The 17415-nt window shown below is 39.0% G+C and overlaps 1 long non-coding RNA gene across 1 annotated transcript in view; it reads right to left on the bottom strand.

Moving 5' to 3' along the window:
* LOC104002126 (uncharacterized) overlaps positions 1–17415 on the bottom strand; it is a 227019-nt gene that overhangs the window by 189027 nt on the left and 20577 nt on the right. The gene's annotated exons all lie outside the window — the stretch shown is intronic.

The following is a 17415-nucleotide window of genomic DNA, read 5'->3' as shown; positions in this document are numbered from 1 at the left end:
GTAGGCTGTTAAGTTTACACATCTTGATTACATGGGAGAGGTTGAGGCTGTAAGTATAAAAAAATGTGAATAAGATAACTGTACTCATCATAGTGCAGAAGAATTTAGAGACACAGGGTGGATAAGATAACATAGGAAATGAGTATAGAGACAGAAAACACAAAAGTCAGAGGGCTGAGCTCTGTGATACTCCCATCGATAACAGTTTTCCCTCTCTATTCATTTGCTGATACCATTCCTTCTACTCAGAATGACTTTACTCACTTTTCCTCACAGAAAAGCACCCATCCTTTACAATCTAACTCAGAATACATCACATTTGAAATGTTGGCTATTTAGCCAGGGTTTTCCAGAGAAACAGAACCAAAACCTTACCATAAATCTACATATTTGTAAGGCATTGGTACACATGATTATGAAGGCTGACAAGTCCCAAGATCTACAGGATGAGTCAGAAAACTGGAGATCTAGGAGAGCTAATGGTTTAGTTCCAGTTTGAGTCTGAAGGCCTGAGAACAAAGAGAGCTGATGATGCAGTTCCAGTCTGAAGGCTGGCAGGCTCAAGACAAAGGAACAATTGATGTTTTTATTCAAATCCAAAGTTAAGGACAAAAATGCCTATATCCTAGTTTGAAGGCCATCAGACAGGAAGAATTTTATCATGCTTGGGGGAGATCAGACTTTTTGATCTTCTCAGGCCTTGACCTAATTGGATGAGGCCCACGTACATTAAGGAGGGCAATCGGCTTTATACAGCATACTGATTAAATGTTAATCCTGAAGGAGAGAAAAAGTAATAACTTTCCTTCACTCATTCCAAGGGTCATGTCTTACACTCCTATTACAAAAGACAAATTAACAAGAGAAAAGCATACTAGGTTTTTAAGTCAAAATTTATGTGACATAGGAGGTTTCAGAAATGAAGACCCAAAACCAGGGGAAAACTGAATTTTTATGCAAAGTCTGATGAAAAAAGTAGAGAAACATGCTTGGAGAAAAAGGGTATGATCTATTGGTAATAAACTGAAGGGGGAACACAGCAAGGCCTGTCTGTTCAGATTCTTCTTGGCCTCCAAGTATAGAGTGGGACTCATCTGGAAGAAGGGTCTTACAACCTACTTGCAGGCAAGACAAGTCAGAGAATTTCTATATGACCATTTTCCCCACAGAAAGGTGGGGGAAGGTCAGAAATTGACCTTTCTAGGTTTTATGGCTTGCTTTGGGAAGAGAAATTCTAGTTTCTATGTTCTGCATAAAAGGGAGAAGAAAGGATGAGGGAGGGTGGGAGAGACCTTGCTTCTGAGGTCCTCCCCATCTCCTTCAGTGCAAAGTACTCAGCAGATCAATGCACCATAGTCTGGAGTATTATTGTGTTCTCAGCCCTGACAATCTCATCCAGAAACGTTCTCACAGATACATCCAGAAGAATATTTGACCAATTCCTGCATACCTCATGGCCCAGTCAATCTGATACATAAAATTAACTATCACGTTGGTCTCGTAGTAGGCTGAAAAACACCTCACTCCACCAAATACTTGTACATCATAATTCCTGGAACCTGAAAATGTCACCTTATATGACAGAAGGGACTTTGCAGTTGTGATTAAATTAAGGGGAGGGTTATCCTAGTTTATCATGGTGGGCCCATGTGAGCACAAGAGTACTTATGAGCGGGATGTAGGAGCATGAAGACTCAGAGAAGGTGGCAGTGTAAAGATGAAGCTGATTGAAGTGATGTAGTTTGAAGACAGAAGAAGAGTCCACAAGCCAAGGAATGCAGGAGGCCACTAGGCACTGAAGACAACTACATGGATTCTCCCCTCAGAGCCTTGGGAAGAAATAAGTTCTGATGACACCTTGGCTTTAGCCCAGTGAAACTGATCTCATAATTCTGGCTACCAGAACTGTAAAAGAATATATTTGTATTTTTTTAAGCCACTGAGTTTGTAGTAATTTGTTATAGCAGCCATAGCAGCCATAGGAAAGAAAAGTCTTCCTTTCATCTACGATTTGCATCTTGCCCTCACCTCATGTAGTATTTATTTTAAAACAAATTCATTGAGGTAAAATTCACCCATCATAAAATTGACCATTTTAAGTGTATAATCTGATGAGCTTTGGTAACTTTACCAGATACCATAAACCATTACCATAAACCACTTTTAGACTATTCTCATCACCCCAGTAAAATCCTCCATGTTTACTGACAATTAATCCCTATTTCCAACCTTAACCCCAGACAATCAATAATCTACTTTCTACCCCTATGGATTTGCCTTTTCTGAATGTTTCACATAAATGGAATCATATAATATGTGGTCCTTTGTGTCTGGCTTCTTTTACTTACCATAATGTGTTTGAGGTTCATTCATGTCATTGTACATATAAGTAGTTGGTTCCTTTTCATTGCTGAATATGTCCATTGTGGGATATTCCATTGCATAGATATACTACGTTTATGTTTTTCCACTTAATAGTTGATGATCATTTGGGTTTTCTCACATAGTACTTCAATATCCATTTATTCCTATAGGATTTTATACCCAGTTCTTTATGGCATGCTACATATTATCTTACAGTTGTAAACAGAGAAGGAAGTACATTTGTTTCACCTTTTTATGCTGGGGCCTACACCTATATCTGGAAAATTGTAGGTATTTAATGAGCCTCAGTTGCAGTTGTGTGCTGCTTACATGACCCTGCCTGTTACTGCTGCTACAAACTCAGGAATCGTGGTCCATCTGGCCTCTACACAGGCAGTGTTTCTGTTCCCAGTATTGCCTTTTTCCATCCACCTTCCATTTCTTTATGCTGGGCTTACTATTGTCAGGTTGTCTAAACCATAGTTTGCTCAAAACTTCCTTGTATATTTTCTTAGGGCAAAGGGCAATGTGCTTTGGAAAGTTAAGGTCTAGATAAGGGTTTTGAAGAAAAATCTTTTTTTTACATAAAGTCAGGTGTCTTTGTCATGTCCTTTCTCTAGGCCATGTTATAGATCTAACTAAAGAATATTAACAGTCAAAACATAAAAATAAATGCAAACCTTTCAGTCTCAAGAGCTCTAAGCATTTAAGAAGAGAAAAAAATAAACCTTTGTGAGTTAAAGTTAAATCCTTTAGATGTTTCCAATGTTCAGCTTTGAATTCCAATAATCAGCACAGAATATTGGTGTATGATTCCTGTAAGTCTTCAGTGAATACTTCTTTTTAAGAATTTAGTTTCTCTTTCACAGCATTTTGCTAATCAGTCATGCTGCTATGAAAAGTGGATAATGACCCACAATACATTCTGAAATAAAAAAGAATGCAAGGGGAAATAAAGCGAGAAAACCCACAACACGAAGGTATTATCAATTCAGGCTCAATCAGGCTTCTCAGGTGGAATCAGTCTTAATTCAAAGGGCCCTCTCCTCAGAGATGGAGGCAAGTGATATTTTTCTCTGTGGTCTTTCAGAGCTTTTCATTCCACACAATCATAGCATACATCAAGTATGAAAGCCGTGCTTTCGGAAATATGTAACAGGACGTTGAAATGAGAAAAGGGAAAGAGACAGAAAGACATTTTATTGAAAAGCATATTGTAGAGCTTAGCTTAAAATTGGACACTTGCCTTTGATGGATCTGCTTTTAAAATAGGAAATTGATTTCCAGTTAACCAACTGAAAGACAAATGCACAGCTACACTCTCGCTCTTAATTCTGCAGGCAGCCCTTCCTTCCTAACCGACTTTCCTTGTAAAGGCATTTGAATACTTTGCAAATAAAAAGTGCATAGGGTTTTGGCATGCTGTGTCCTGAGCGGTTCAGTCTAAATTTCTGTTGCTGTGCCTTCTGTTTTCCCCAGGACTGAAAACAAAACAAAACAAAAAACACTTCCATAAAGGTAGGATGCATTTCAGAGGAAATCGTGTGTGCAGGCCCAGGCAGCTCTTTGAAATGTGACGACATGTAATAAGTGAATTACATTCTAGTATATAAAATGTGACACGTGAATTAATTACTGATGCTAACTTGATTTACATTAAATTGCCAGTGATTTGTCATTTTAAATTATCTATGAAAAAATTATTTTGGTTTATGACCCATTTCAAATGAGGAACTTTAAGTAGGCAAGATAGTGATGTGGAGTGGAAATACTCTAGAGATTTTTGCTTGTTTTCCTTATTCTGCTACTATCATCTCTTTGAACACAGGGGCAATGTGTTTCTTCTTAATTTCCCCAGTTCCTAGCATAGCGCCTAACATATACTAGGCTCTCAAAGGATATTCTGAATGAGTGATTGAATGAATAGTAACTGATAGCTCATATTTCATTTCACAAGGATTTTTCTAAACCTTTAAAATTAAAATCAAATCAAACAATGTTGATACATACACTCTAAATTGCCATCGAACGCCAATAATCAGAAAATATGAAAACGAGAGGTCAGCTAAATCAACCTTCTAATTCCTGATGCAGCATTCGAATAAGTGGTTATCCTATCTCTGCTTAAACCCTGCAAGTGATAGGAGATTCGTCACTTCGTGAGGAAGCCCACAGCATATTTGTAGAGTTTCCTTTCTTAAAAATGTCTCACCTTGTATTGTGCTCAAATATAGCTGCCTACCACCTACTACCATTCTTCCCTCTGAGACAATATACGTAACAAGATGTTAGATGCAACTGTTTCTGTTGTATTGGAGATTTAACAAAGACTCCAACAGCTGAAAATAAAATAGTTGGTGCAAGGGACATTTATACCCTAATGTAAGTTGACGTAGCATGTTATATTAGGATGTAAGTGTGGCATTCAGGACATGCAATGGAGTTGGCTCCAAACTAGTTCTCTCCACTTTGGTCTATCATCTGTGGCCCAGGTATTCAAGCAAATGTTAATGGGGTTCCAGAGGCACTATCCCCAAATACGGCTCATTGGCATTTTAAAAAATAGCAGAAGCAAGAATGTCACTCTGATCTTCCCTATTTTCCCCTGAAGTAGATCATAAGACCTGGAAATGAATTGCTGGTCTTCTCCTGAACTAGGTCATCAGACCTTCAGGTGAGAGGTGCTCACTCTATACCCAGAGGAAAGGAACAAATTTACCTTTGAAGACACAGGGACACAGAGAAGAATCTGAACAAACAGGCCTTGCTAAGTTTCCTCCAAACTAGTACCATTAGATCATACCCCATTTGTCTAATTATACTCTCTGCAACTATCCACTTCATCAAACTTAGGCTTAAAATACACACGTTTGTTTGTTTCATAGGATCTTTATTTCTGAAGGCTGTCATCTCACATAAAGCTTATTTTAAATAAATTGTATGCTTTTCTCTTGTTAATCTGTCTTTTGTTATAGGGGCCTTAGCCATGAACATAAGATGGGAAGAAGATATGTCTCCTTCCCTACAGAGAGAATGTGTTGGCAGAGGCTGAAGAGATTGCAGAGTGAGAATTTTTTTACTTCGTTTTCAGAAACCTGTGGTTGCTATTATCTTCTTGCCATTTCAAGTCAAGTAAGTGGAGGCCTTAAAAGAACCAAATAGCTTTATAGGCATTTCCTGGAGTTTGAAAGACAGAGAACCTAGCATTTAACTTTTGTCTGAAAACTTAAAGGTAGGAAGCTGTGGCTAAAACATCCTTGTCTGGAAATAAAACAGAAGGGCTTGCTTTGAAAATGGAATGAAAAGTCTGAGTATTACATTGGTTTCCACCAAGCCAGATGTGGCCATCACAGAGAAGAGTCCTGTTGTGTTTCTTGAGAGGGACTCTTCCTAGAAGAATAACTAGAAATTAGAATGACTCTGCAAGAAAGGTAAGTTCCTGGAAACCAAGAGTTGGAGAAATTACAAAAGGCTAGTTGGAGGTGGCGACACCCTCATCACAGGATGGAAAATGGAAACACACCATGCCATGAGGCACCACAGCTGATTCCAACTCTTATTAGTCAAGTGTATCTCTCCTTCTCTTTATCTCCCAGTGGGACCCAAAGCATCACCTACTAAATATAATGGGAGAAGAAGCAGAAAATAGAGGTAAAATTGACCATATACCCTTCTCCTCCTGCAGATTTCCGAGTTAAAATAAGGCGTGATCTAGGGAAAAGAAGTTTTAATCTGAATGATATTTAGGGACTTCATATTGCCTGAAACAAGATTTTATTACCAGGAAAAACAAAAAACAACAAAATCTTCACGCATTGCCTGACTGTCACTGGGAAAGCTATGAGCTTTGCCCAAGATTATGGACAGATTTAGAAAAAACAAATTGAAAGACTAGATTTAAAATGGTAGCAGTGGAAAGGAATATAGTTGTTTCCTGCTAATATGCCAGTAAATGAATTAACTCACAAATTGGTTTACAGGTGGAATATAAAATTCCTCTTCTACGTAGCCATTCTTCAAATATTTATTTGCATGTAAGTTGCTTAGTATATCTGCATCTGTATTTCTATTTGTGGGGTAGGTGACTTGATGAGGGATGAGTTTAATTGATGGCATATTAGGACAAGATATGGAAGACTTTAAAGTGGGCAGACAAGATTGCAGCACTTCCTTTTAATAGAATGCTGGGCATTGTCTAGAAAACAACGTACGAATTTTCTGATTCTATAGTGATCTTTGCCTTGGATTATTTCACTTGGTTAATTTGTAGCTCTGTAGAGATGAAAGTTAACTAGCAGAAAACTGATGGTAATGCAAGTATTTCCTGCCTATGTCTTTGCAAATGATTCCCGTTCATAGAAATGCAAAATATTTTTTACAAGTAGACAATACAAATTTCTATCAATCAAATCTTCAGTTGAGCAGTTTGAAACATCTTACCAATGCCCTCATTAATTCATGAGTTATCTATATTTGTGTGAGAGGGATGACTTAACTTACTTTTTAAAAATTTCTCTTTTAGGAAAAGGCAGAGAGAGCTGGTAAAAGGTATTAATCACTCAGAGCTTTGGATTTTCTGAAAGATAACCAAAGTAATGAAGGCTATCTGGTTGGGATCTGAGTAGAGAAACAATGTTGATTAAGTGATTCACCAAATGAGGTACTCAAGGACAGTTACACTGAGCCAGAGTGTATACTCAGGAAGTGGGGAGTAACCACTACTAGATGTACACGAGTCGGCAGCATACAGCAAGCTTTGTGGGATCTGGTAAAAGTTAGGAGAGAAAACCCATTTGCTTCTGACTGGTTCTTGCTATGATATGATGGTCAGGAAAGCTGACTGAATTCAGAGGCAAGGATTGGACAGATAGGCCTGAATGAAACCTTGTGTATAGCAGAAGGTTTCAGAGGCATTCAAACCAGAGTGACTCCATCTTGAATAGGGGATGGGTAAAATGAGGCTGAGACCTGTTGGGCTGCATTCCCAGAAGGGTAGGCATCCTTAGTCACAGGATGAGATAGGAGGTCAACACAAGATACAGGTCACAAAGAACCTACTGATAAAACAGGATGTGGTAAAGAAGCTAGCCCAAACCTGCCAAATCTAAGGTGGTGATGAAAGTGACCTCTGATTGTTCTCACTGCTCATGATACACTAATTATAATGCATTAACATGCTAAAAGACACTCCCACCAGCTCCATAACAGTTTAAAAATGCCATGGCAATGTCCAGGAGTTACCCTATGTCAAAAAGGGAGGAACCCTCAATTCTGATAATCGTCTGCATTCTTCCTGAAAAACTCATGAATAATCCAATCTTTATTTATTACATAACCAAGAAATAACTATAAAAATAGCCAACCAGTGGCCTTTGGGGCTGCTTTTCCATGGAGCAGGCGTTTTTTAATTCCTTTACTTTTTTAGTAAACTTGCTTTCACTTTACTCTGTGGATTTGCCTCACATTCTTTCTTGGATGGGATCTAAGAACCCTCTCTTGGGATCTGGATTGAGACCTCTTTCTGGTAACAAAGGTATGTCTTATTTATTTTTGTAGCCTCAATTTTTATCCCTTAGAACTTTATATATGCTGAACACTTGAAACATATATGTCAGACTGTTTCTTCCGAGTCTTCTTTTGTCTGAAACAAGAGAGTAGAACATCTATTCTTCTAACATTTTCCATTTCATATGATAAACCACAATAGCAATAAACACCCACAAGTAAAGTTTTATTTCCTAATCATTCTCCCGAACACTGCAAATTCCTCAAACATTTGTTTCCCAAGTTATTGCAGGCAACATTATGTTCTGCCATTGCATTACATAGATCATCATTTTTCCTTTGGGTCTCATTCCTGTTCACTGTGCCACTGGTACATATTTTTGTATTTGTCATGGCAGCACACTATTTCTCCTGGTACTGATTTCTATATTCATCAGGAGACACTAGGTCATAAGTAGTAACGAACAGCTTCAAAATCCCCATGGCTTAACACAAACATTTTTATATCTAATTTACACTAATTTCTCTATGTGCCTAAGTAAGCCTCTAGAGCAACTGAACTCCATGTGGATTACCAATTTATGCTTCTTCAGTCTTGTAAGTCTGCCATCTTAATGTGAGGCTTTCTCAAAATGATTCCAGTAAGGAATGATAAATCTGGATAATTCTGCACTGCTAATTCAGCAGCATGTCTCAAGAATGATTTTGGTAACTTCATTTAACAGCCCATCATCTCAACTAAGCACATGCTCCACTTCGCTGAGGTTTGCTAGGACCTATGTGTTCAGAATAGGGTTTTTTGGAATGTGCTTAGATCTCCGGATGGGGAGCACTACCTATCTCCAGATGGTATTTCAGAAGCTCATGAGAGGGCCCTACAAAACTTGAGATCAAGATCTGAGATGGGGCCACCATCTAGCCTTCTCTAGTAAAACTGGGAGGAAAACGAGCTGGTCAGGACAGCACCAAAAGAAGCTGGTGGTTGGAGCCAACAGCTAATGGGTGGAGCCTGACTGACAGGAACAATAAACAAAATCAATCAATCAAATAAATAAATAAATATCTCCCCACCACCACCACCACTTCAATATTCTAATGCTCTTCTACCCTAAAAGTAAGCCAATTGGCCAGGGTATCTGGTATGCATAGCTGGCAGAACTCTAGTCTTGTTTTTATAGAGTCAAGAAAGGTGAATTTGAATTTGAAAGAAGGTAATAAATAAGTAAACCAGCATAGTCCACCCCTTTGGCTGCTGAGCAAACTTACATATCATCTTACACATATTTTACTCTGCAGGCAACAAAATAACAATGACTTCCTCTACCTAATAAGATGGCTTTCTTTGAGCAGATAGAGATGTTCTCATTTTCTTTGTAAATGAGATAAGAACAAAGACACCATGCAAGGTCAGTTTCTTTTAGCTCAGTCACAAAATTACTTAAATATCCTTTAACCCAAACACTAAATTAAAAGATCACCAATAAACTATTCTCATATAAAATAATAAGCAAAAAGCTGAAAAGGGAAAATTGTTGGTATATTATATATCAATCCACAAGTCATTCTTCACAATTTCTGCAACAACTGTGGTGAGTATATGTGCGTAGTTACCATAATCTTCACATGTGCATTGTTTCTGTAGCTAACAATAATGCTGTAGTTTAGTTTTTACTTTACTTTTTAAAGACTATTCATTGCACTTTTTCTTTGTACCTCCAGTGGCCTTGCTTCCTCACTTCGTGGAATGAGCCAAACCACTTCTAGAGTGTCTAACTGTTCTGTGGATTTGTTTTTATCGAATCACTGCAGTTTTTCCCTTAACTTTTAGTATTGGGACATAGAAATATTGAGAGATACCTGAGAGAATCCCCTGGGTTCTAGACCCAGATTTCACTGATCACATAATGTAGTACCAACTCATTTTCCTCTTGATAAACTGAATCAATCCTCCAGCCAACACTGCAACACCTACTGGTGCTGTGACATGAGAAACCCAAAATTATCAGGTGTTAATCTCATTTTTTAACTCAGAGGAACTATTGTCCTATCATTGGCTGGCAGCATTCCATGCTTAAGAATTAAGGGAGTCTAACCAATTGAGTTTAAACTTTCAAGAAAAGATAATAAAATTTGCAAGTGGATTATTTATAAGAGAGAGAAGCTACCTCTACCCTTGGTTCCTTTACTTATGTATTATGGTTATAAGGAAAATAGCATGATATATTAATTACTTGTTTAAAGCATGCGACTCATCCTCTATGACACTAGCATTTCAGAATCTTTAATTCTTGCTAATGTTATGTCTGAATCTGAGTCTTCAGTAGACCATTTCACTCTTGGGTCAGGTCAGCTGCTTCTGGATAATGAGACACATAGTAATACCAGTAAATTCCTTGGGCGTCAACCCATTGTCCTGCTTCTTTGTGGATCTGAGTTTCTAGGTCAGAAGCAATGTTGTAAGAGATGTCATGGTAGTGAGCAAAATGTTCTTTAAATCTACAAGCTGGCAAAGCACTGTGGGCAAGGAAGATGAATGTGTATCTAGAATACATGTCTATTCTCGTAAGAAAGATAAGTTGTTGCCACCTCCATGATGAAAGAATTCAGCAAGAAGTATGCTTCTAGGTGGCTAGTGTGGGGAACACTGACATCTGGGAGACCTTAGTATTGGTCTCTGTTGTGGTCAAGACAGGATTCACTTGAGTCAGTAGCCAGATTAGCCTTGGTGAGGACAAGTCAATGTTTCTGACTCCTTTATATCATTTTTCACTTAATGGTATAGTGTACATATTATTCAATATATTGATTCTATGAAAACAAAATTAAATTCTTTTTTTTGAGACAGAGTCTCACTCTGTCACCCAGGCTGGAGTGCAGTGGGTGTCATCTCTGCTCATTGCAACCTCCGCCTCCTGGGTTCAAGCAATTCTCCTGCCTCAGCCTCCCGAGTAGCTGGGACTACAGGTACCCACCACCACACTAGGCTAATTTTTTTGTCTTTTAGTAGAGATGGAGTTTCACCCTGTTCTGTTGCCCAGGCTGTTCGCAAATTCCTGAGCTCAGGCAATCCGCCCACCTGTCTCCCAAAGTGCTGGGATTACAGGCATGAGCCACTGTGCCTGGCCAAAAATATTTTTAATGAACATTTAATTTGTTTTCTGCTCAATTTTTAAAATAGCATCCTTTCTGTATTAGCAAAAGGTAACATCTGTTTGAGTAAGTTGTAAGCATGAGTCCCAATCAAATGAGCTTTTTTCTGAGTTAAATACAAAGCAATTAATCTCTTTTATGGTTCAGGTTTCTAGAAAAATAATAGTGCTGTTAGTCTTAATTATTGGATGTTGTGTGCCTTTACTGGTTGCAATTTTATTCACTCGTATCGAATTGGGCTTGCAGTTTTTATTCTGTGTTGCCCCCTTTCATTAGAAACACTACGACTAAGGTTTAACTAAAGTAGCTTCAGGCTGCACCAGCAAAGTTGAATTGACTTTGCACAGCTTGACTTCTTAAAGTCTTTGGATAATTAGCTATGAACAGCTAGTTCCTGGGGCTTGTGGTCCATCAGGCTATTTTTAAAGGTGCTTATGTTTCAAAGGAAAACAACATGGGGTATAGCCCATGCATTGCCTTCTACCATTTTGTGTTTCCCCAGATTTTTAAAATAAACTCCAAATCCGTCTTCTGTAGAAATGCTTCCTAAAGAAACTTCTGCTCCCCAAGGCATTTTGTGTACCTTACATGTAACTAATCTTTTAATATATAGTTACAGGTTATGTTTTCTTTTATTGTTGCTGTTGTTATATTTATTTTGCTCTTCCTATCACTCCCTTTTATTCCAGATTCTTCAGTTAGCCATTTGTTTCTCTATTGTGAGCGCTCAAGTTGAGAGTTTTGGTTAAATAAAAATGGTATTGGAGCAAAGACCACTGACTTCAAAATTGCTTACATTTACAATGGAGATCCTCATTTACATCATATCAAATGAGTAAATATTTGCAAAAAGAATTAAACCTTTAATAACAGACTATCATATATTAGCACTTTTGTATATTGGAGGGTATAATTATTGAAGAGGAACCCTCCAGAAATGTATCACAGCAGATTTATGGCTATCTATGTAATTAACAGGCTCGGTGTTGTCACTCATATTTGATCTTTGTCTTTTTCTTCTTATTCTCTGTCCTCCTCGATGCCTTGCCCAAATTGTTTTACATGGTAGGCATTCATCTAACATTTGTCGAATTCACAGTAACTTATTTTTCAAAAGTCCTACTGAATTAAAAAAATGATTATATTGACAGACTTCTCATTCTTCTCAACTGATTTTCTAATCTGTTGAACAAATAAGCAAAATCTCCTTTGACAGCATTACTTCCCACATCAGAATTGTGTAAAGGAATGAGACATTATCATGACTATTCCAAGAAAAGAGTATATTGAGAAAGAAAGAATGCATACTATCTGGTGTTGATTTGGTAACAAGAAAATTTCAATCAAAGTGCCCAGATTTTGAACTAATATCTTTGGGGTATTTGCCAACATCATGTTAATATGCTTTTGGTAAGATGATTTGATTCCAGGAGACTTGCCTGCCTTGCCTGTGTAGGATATAAATATCTGATCAGGATGGGCTAGTAAATGTAACAAACAGAAGACTTAGAAGAACAAGTATTGCAGGTTTCCATCTTACAGTATATGATCACCATGGCACCTACTCTTGCAACCTCATCCCCTCTCCAACTGCCTGTAGTTATTTGACGTGGAATTGGAAATTAGACAAAAGGTTTTCTGGTAACAGAACATATAAATTAAATATACTATGAATTTTCTTATTGATTTTATTTAAGTGAGCATTTTATCATACACTGTTGTATTTTCTTTTGCTATTTTATTTCACCAATAAACTATATGCTGATTAAATACACTGAAGTTTATTTATATGTCTTTTGGTTGTCTCCTGTATTAGTTCATTTTCACACTGCTATAAAGAACTACCCAAGACTAGGTAATTTATGTAGGGAAGAGGTTTAATTGAATCACAGTTCTGCATGGCTGGCAAGGCCTCAGGAAACTTACAATCATGGTGGAAAGTGAAGGGGAAGCAGGTAACTTCTTCACAAGTGGCAGTAGAGAGAAAGAGAGCAGGGAAAACTGCCACTTTTAAACCACCAGATCTCCTGAGAATCCCTCACAGTCATGAGAACAGCATGGCGGAAAGTGCCCCCATGGTCCAATCACCTCCCACCAGGTCCTTCCCTTGACATGCGGGGATTACAATTTGAGATGAGATTTGGGTGGGAACACAGAGTCAAACCATATCATTCCACCCCTTGCCCCTCCCAAATCTCATGTCCTTTTCACATTTCAAAACCAATCATGCCAGCCAGGCACAGTGGCTCACACCTGTAATCCCAGCACTTTGGGAGGTGGAGGCAGGTAGATCACGATGTCAAGAGATCGAGACCATCCTGGCCAACATGTTGAAACCCATCTGTACTAAAAATATGAAAATTAGCTGGGTGTGGTGGTGTGCCTGTAGTCCTAGCTACTTGGGAGGCTAAGGCAGGAGAATCGCTTGAACCCAGGAGGTGGAGGTTGCAGTGAGCCGAGATCACGCCACTGCACTCCAGCCTGGTGACAGAGTGATACTCCATCTCAGAAAAACAAAACAAAACAAAAAATGCCTTCCCAACAGTCCTCAAAGTCTTAACTAATTCCAGCATTAACTCAAAAGTTCAAGTCCAAAGTTGCATCAGAGACAAGGCAAGTCCCTTTCACTGAGGAGCCCATAAAATAAAAACAAGTAAGTTACTTCCAAGATGCAATGCAGGCACAGGAATTGGGTAAATGGTCCCACTCCAAATGGAAGAAATTGGCCAAAACAAGGGGCCACAGGCACCATGGAAGTCCAAAATCCGACATGGCAGTCATTAAATTGTAAAGCTCCTTTGACTCCATGTCTCACATACAATGCATGCTGATATAAGGGGTGGGCTCCCATGGACTTGGGTAGCTCTGCCCCTGTGGCTCTACAGGGTACAGCCCCCATGGCTCATTTCATGGGCTGGCGTTGAGTGCTTGTGGCTTTTCCAGGCATGTGGTGCAAGCTGTCAGTGGATCTACGTTTCTGGGCTTTGGAAGACAGTGGCTCTCTTCTCACAGCTTCGCTAGGCAGTGCCCCAGTGGGGACTGTGTGTGGGGTCTCCAACACCACATTTCCCCTTTGCACGGCCCTAGCAGAGGTTCTCAATGAGAGCTCCACCCATGCAGCAGACATCTGCCTGGACATCGAGGAGTTTCCATACATCCTGTGAAACTTAGGTGGAGGCACCTGAAGCTCAACTCTTGTCTTCTGCGCACCTACAGGCCCAACGACATGTGAATGCCACCAATGTTTGGGGCTTGCATCCTCTGAATAAATGGCCTGAGCTATACCTTGGCCCCTTTTAACCACAGCTGGAGCTGGAGTGGCTGGGATGCAGGGCACTAAATTCTGAGGCTACACAGAGCAGCAGGGCCCTGGGCCCTGGCCCACAAAACCATTTTTACCTCCTAGGCCTGCATGCTTGTGATGGGAGGGGCTGCCATGAAGATCCCAGAAATGCCCTGGAGACATTTTCCCCATTGTCTTGGTGATTAACATTTGGCTCCTTCTTACTTATGCAAGTTTCTGCAGCAGAAAAAATGGATTTTTCTTTTCTACCTCATGGTCAGGTTGCAAATTTTCCAAATTTTATGTTGTGCTTCCCTTTTAAATAAAAGTTTCATTTTCAGGTGATCTCTTTGTGAATGCATAAGACTGAATGCTTTCAGAGTAACCACATCACCTCTTGAACACTTTGCTGCTTAGAAATTTCTTCCACCAGATACCTTAAATCATCTCTCTCAAGCTCAAGGTTCACAGATCTCTGGCACAGGGGCAAAATGCAGCTAGTCTCTGCTAAAGCATAGTAAGAGTGACATTTGCTTCAGTTCTCAATAAGTTTCTCATCTCCATCTGAGACCATCTCAGCCTGGACTTCATTGTCCATATCACTATCAGCATTTTGGTCAACACCATTCAACAAGTCTCTAGGAAGTTCAAAACTTGCCCTCATCTTCCTGCCTTTTTCTGAGCCCTCCAAACTCTTCCAATATCTGCCTGTTACCTGGTTCCAAAGTTGCTTCCACATTTTCAGATCATCTTTATGAGACCACCCCATTCTGCCAGTACCAATTTTCTGTATTAGTCCATTTTCCCACTGCTAAAAAGAACTCCTTGAGATTGGGTAATTTATGAAATAAAGAGGTTTAATTGACTCACAGTTCTGCATGGCTGGGGAGGCCTCAGGAAATTTACAATCATGGTAGAAAGTGAAGCAGAAGCAAGCACCTTCTTCACAAGGCAGAAGGAGAGAGAGATCAGGAAAAATTGCCACTTTTAAACCATTAGATCTTGTGAGAACTCCCTCATTATCATAAGAACAGCATGGGGGAATCTGCTCCCATGATCCAATCACTCCCCACCAGGTCCCTCCCTTGACATGGGGGGATTACGATTTGAGATGAGATTTGGGTAGGGACACAGAGCCAAACCATATCACTTCCTTTCTCCTACCTCCAATTTCTGAGTTATTATAAGCTTGGTTAACTTGTTGAGGAGGGAAAAAGATAGTTTATTTTCTCTGGCCTCAGGGCTCCTTGAGGAAAGATGTTGTTTTATTTATTTTTGTATCTCCAGAGCCTATCTTAGGCCTAGCGCATATTAGCAGCTCAATGCACAATCTTAGAATGAAAAGAAAAATAAACAATTGTAACAATGGATGTACATATGGAATAACAAATATGTCTAGATTAGTACTATTAAGGATTATCTAAGACAGTCATGAAAATAAATGCACGGTAGTGACAATTAGAGGGGTTAGCCTTGTAGGACTGCATAAACTTGAATTTGGAATCCCTTCTGCTATCTGCTTTGAATAAAGACAGTTGATTGGCTGTGTTTATGTAACTGTGTGGTTATAATCTCAGCCTAAAGTAGAAAGAACTTAGGTTTTTGTCTTAAACAAAGGAAAAACAGACTGTATATAAGATGACTAGAGACAGACATAGCCATAGATACATTAAAATTGTGGGACAGGCTAAGAGCTCTCCTTTCTATCCATAAAGTCTTGGACTTGTGCAGCTCTGTATAAGTTATAGGAAAGAGACTTAAGGCTTTATAATAACATTGGCTGCCATAATATTGAGCTGGTGGCTTTAGTGCTATCATTTGGACTTTTGGTCCTAAATCACAAAGATTCCTTCAGCATATGAGTGATGGTATCACAGATGAATGGCTACCAATGAATGTCTTCATCACACTTATGGTAGCGACATGGGTCTCTGATACTTTGCATCACGTTTTAAGACAATATGCTCACCTTTTCAAATGCCTAAGAAATTCTGATATCTTGTTACCTTTGGCCAGGTGATCATGTTATGAAGACTAATATAAACAGTGGTTTTGGCTGCTTACTTGTACTAGGTGGCATGCTCAGAGTCACCCTAGGATTTGGAAGATCTACAACTACCATTCTCACTTCTGGTATGCCTACATGCAGGCACTGAATTCTTTATGTAGAAGATATTATACCAGTGGGCAGTACTATAAAACACCTATGGCAACAATTTCAGGATATACCACCTATGTTCAGGTTTTCCTCATTTGTTTTCCTTCTATTTATATAGAGTTGTTGTAATTCCCAACAAGCAGCACTGGCCTCCCACATTATTTATTGTTTCAATATAGGGGACAATTACATATAATTAGCTGGATGACACTACTCATTTGTTGGTGGAATTTGCTATGAATGCATTTGCTCCTTCTGGGAGTTGCTTTCTATTTCCTGCACCACTGCTCTTCTGCTGTTTAGAGAGACTTACCCTTTTTTTCCCCTTATTTATTGCTTCATTGGTCCAAGGCAGGAAGAAAGCATATAAAAATCACCATGCAGCAGCCTGTGAATAACTATCACAGGAGGCAGGGAAATCGCTGCATACCAAGTAGAAAACACATAAAGAGGCACAGAGTCAGCTTGCAACAACCGCACGTTCATTTGTGAGTGAAGAAATCCAGGGAAATTTGTCAGTGCCTTGTAATATTTTACAAAAATCATCACTTGATGGCATGGAAGATATAAAAATCAAATAGAATCTTATTTCTCCATCATGATGTGTTCCACATAATTTGACTCATCAGCTGGCTGAAGGTTACTATCTTGTCATAAAACTTTAAATAATTAGCATTTTCTAAAACATATTTTCTAAATTCTATTGGTCTTTCTCCTGCTTTCTTAAACAGAATTTACAGAATTAGAACCTACCATGAAATTCTCCAGAACAAGAACTTAAGCTAGACTATGCTCAGAGGAAAGACTCTTTCTTCTACTGAATCTTAAGGAGTTAAGTAGCCAGTATTCCTGAAGTCCTGTTGGTGTGGCTGGCCCTGTATACATGCAAAGCTCTTTAACAAGTTGGGTGGAACATGCCTTAGCGATCCGTTGTTTGCAGTGGTCTTCTTTAGGC

Source organism: Pan troglodytes, chromosome 15 (genome assembly GCF_028858775.2).
Source record: "Pan troglodytes isolate AG18354 chromosome 15, NHGRI_mPanTro3-v2.0_pri, whole genome shotgun sequence".
Taxonomy (NCBI): Eukaryota; Metazoa; Chordata; class Mammalia; order Primates; family Hominidae; genus Pan; species Pan troglodytes.
Note: the sequence above shows the minus strand (reverse complement) of the source record. Positions and strands in the feature narration are given on the sequence as shown.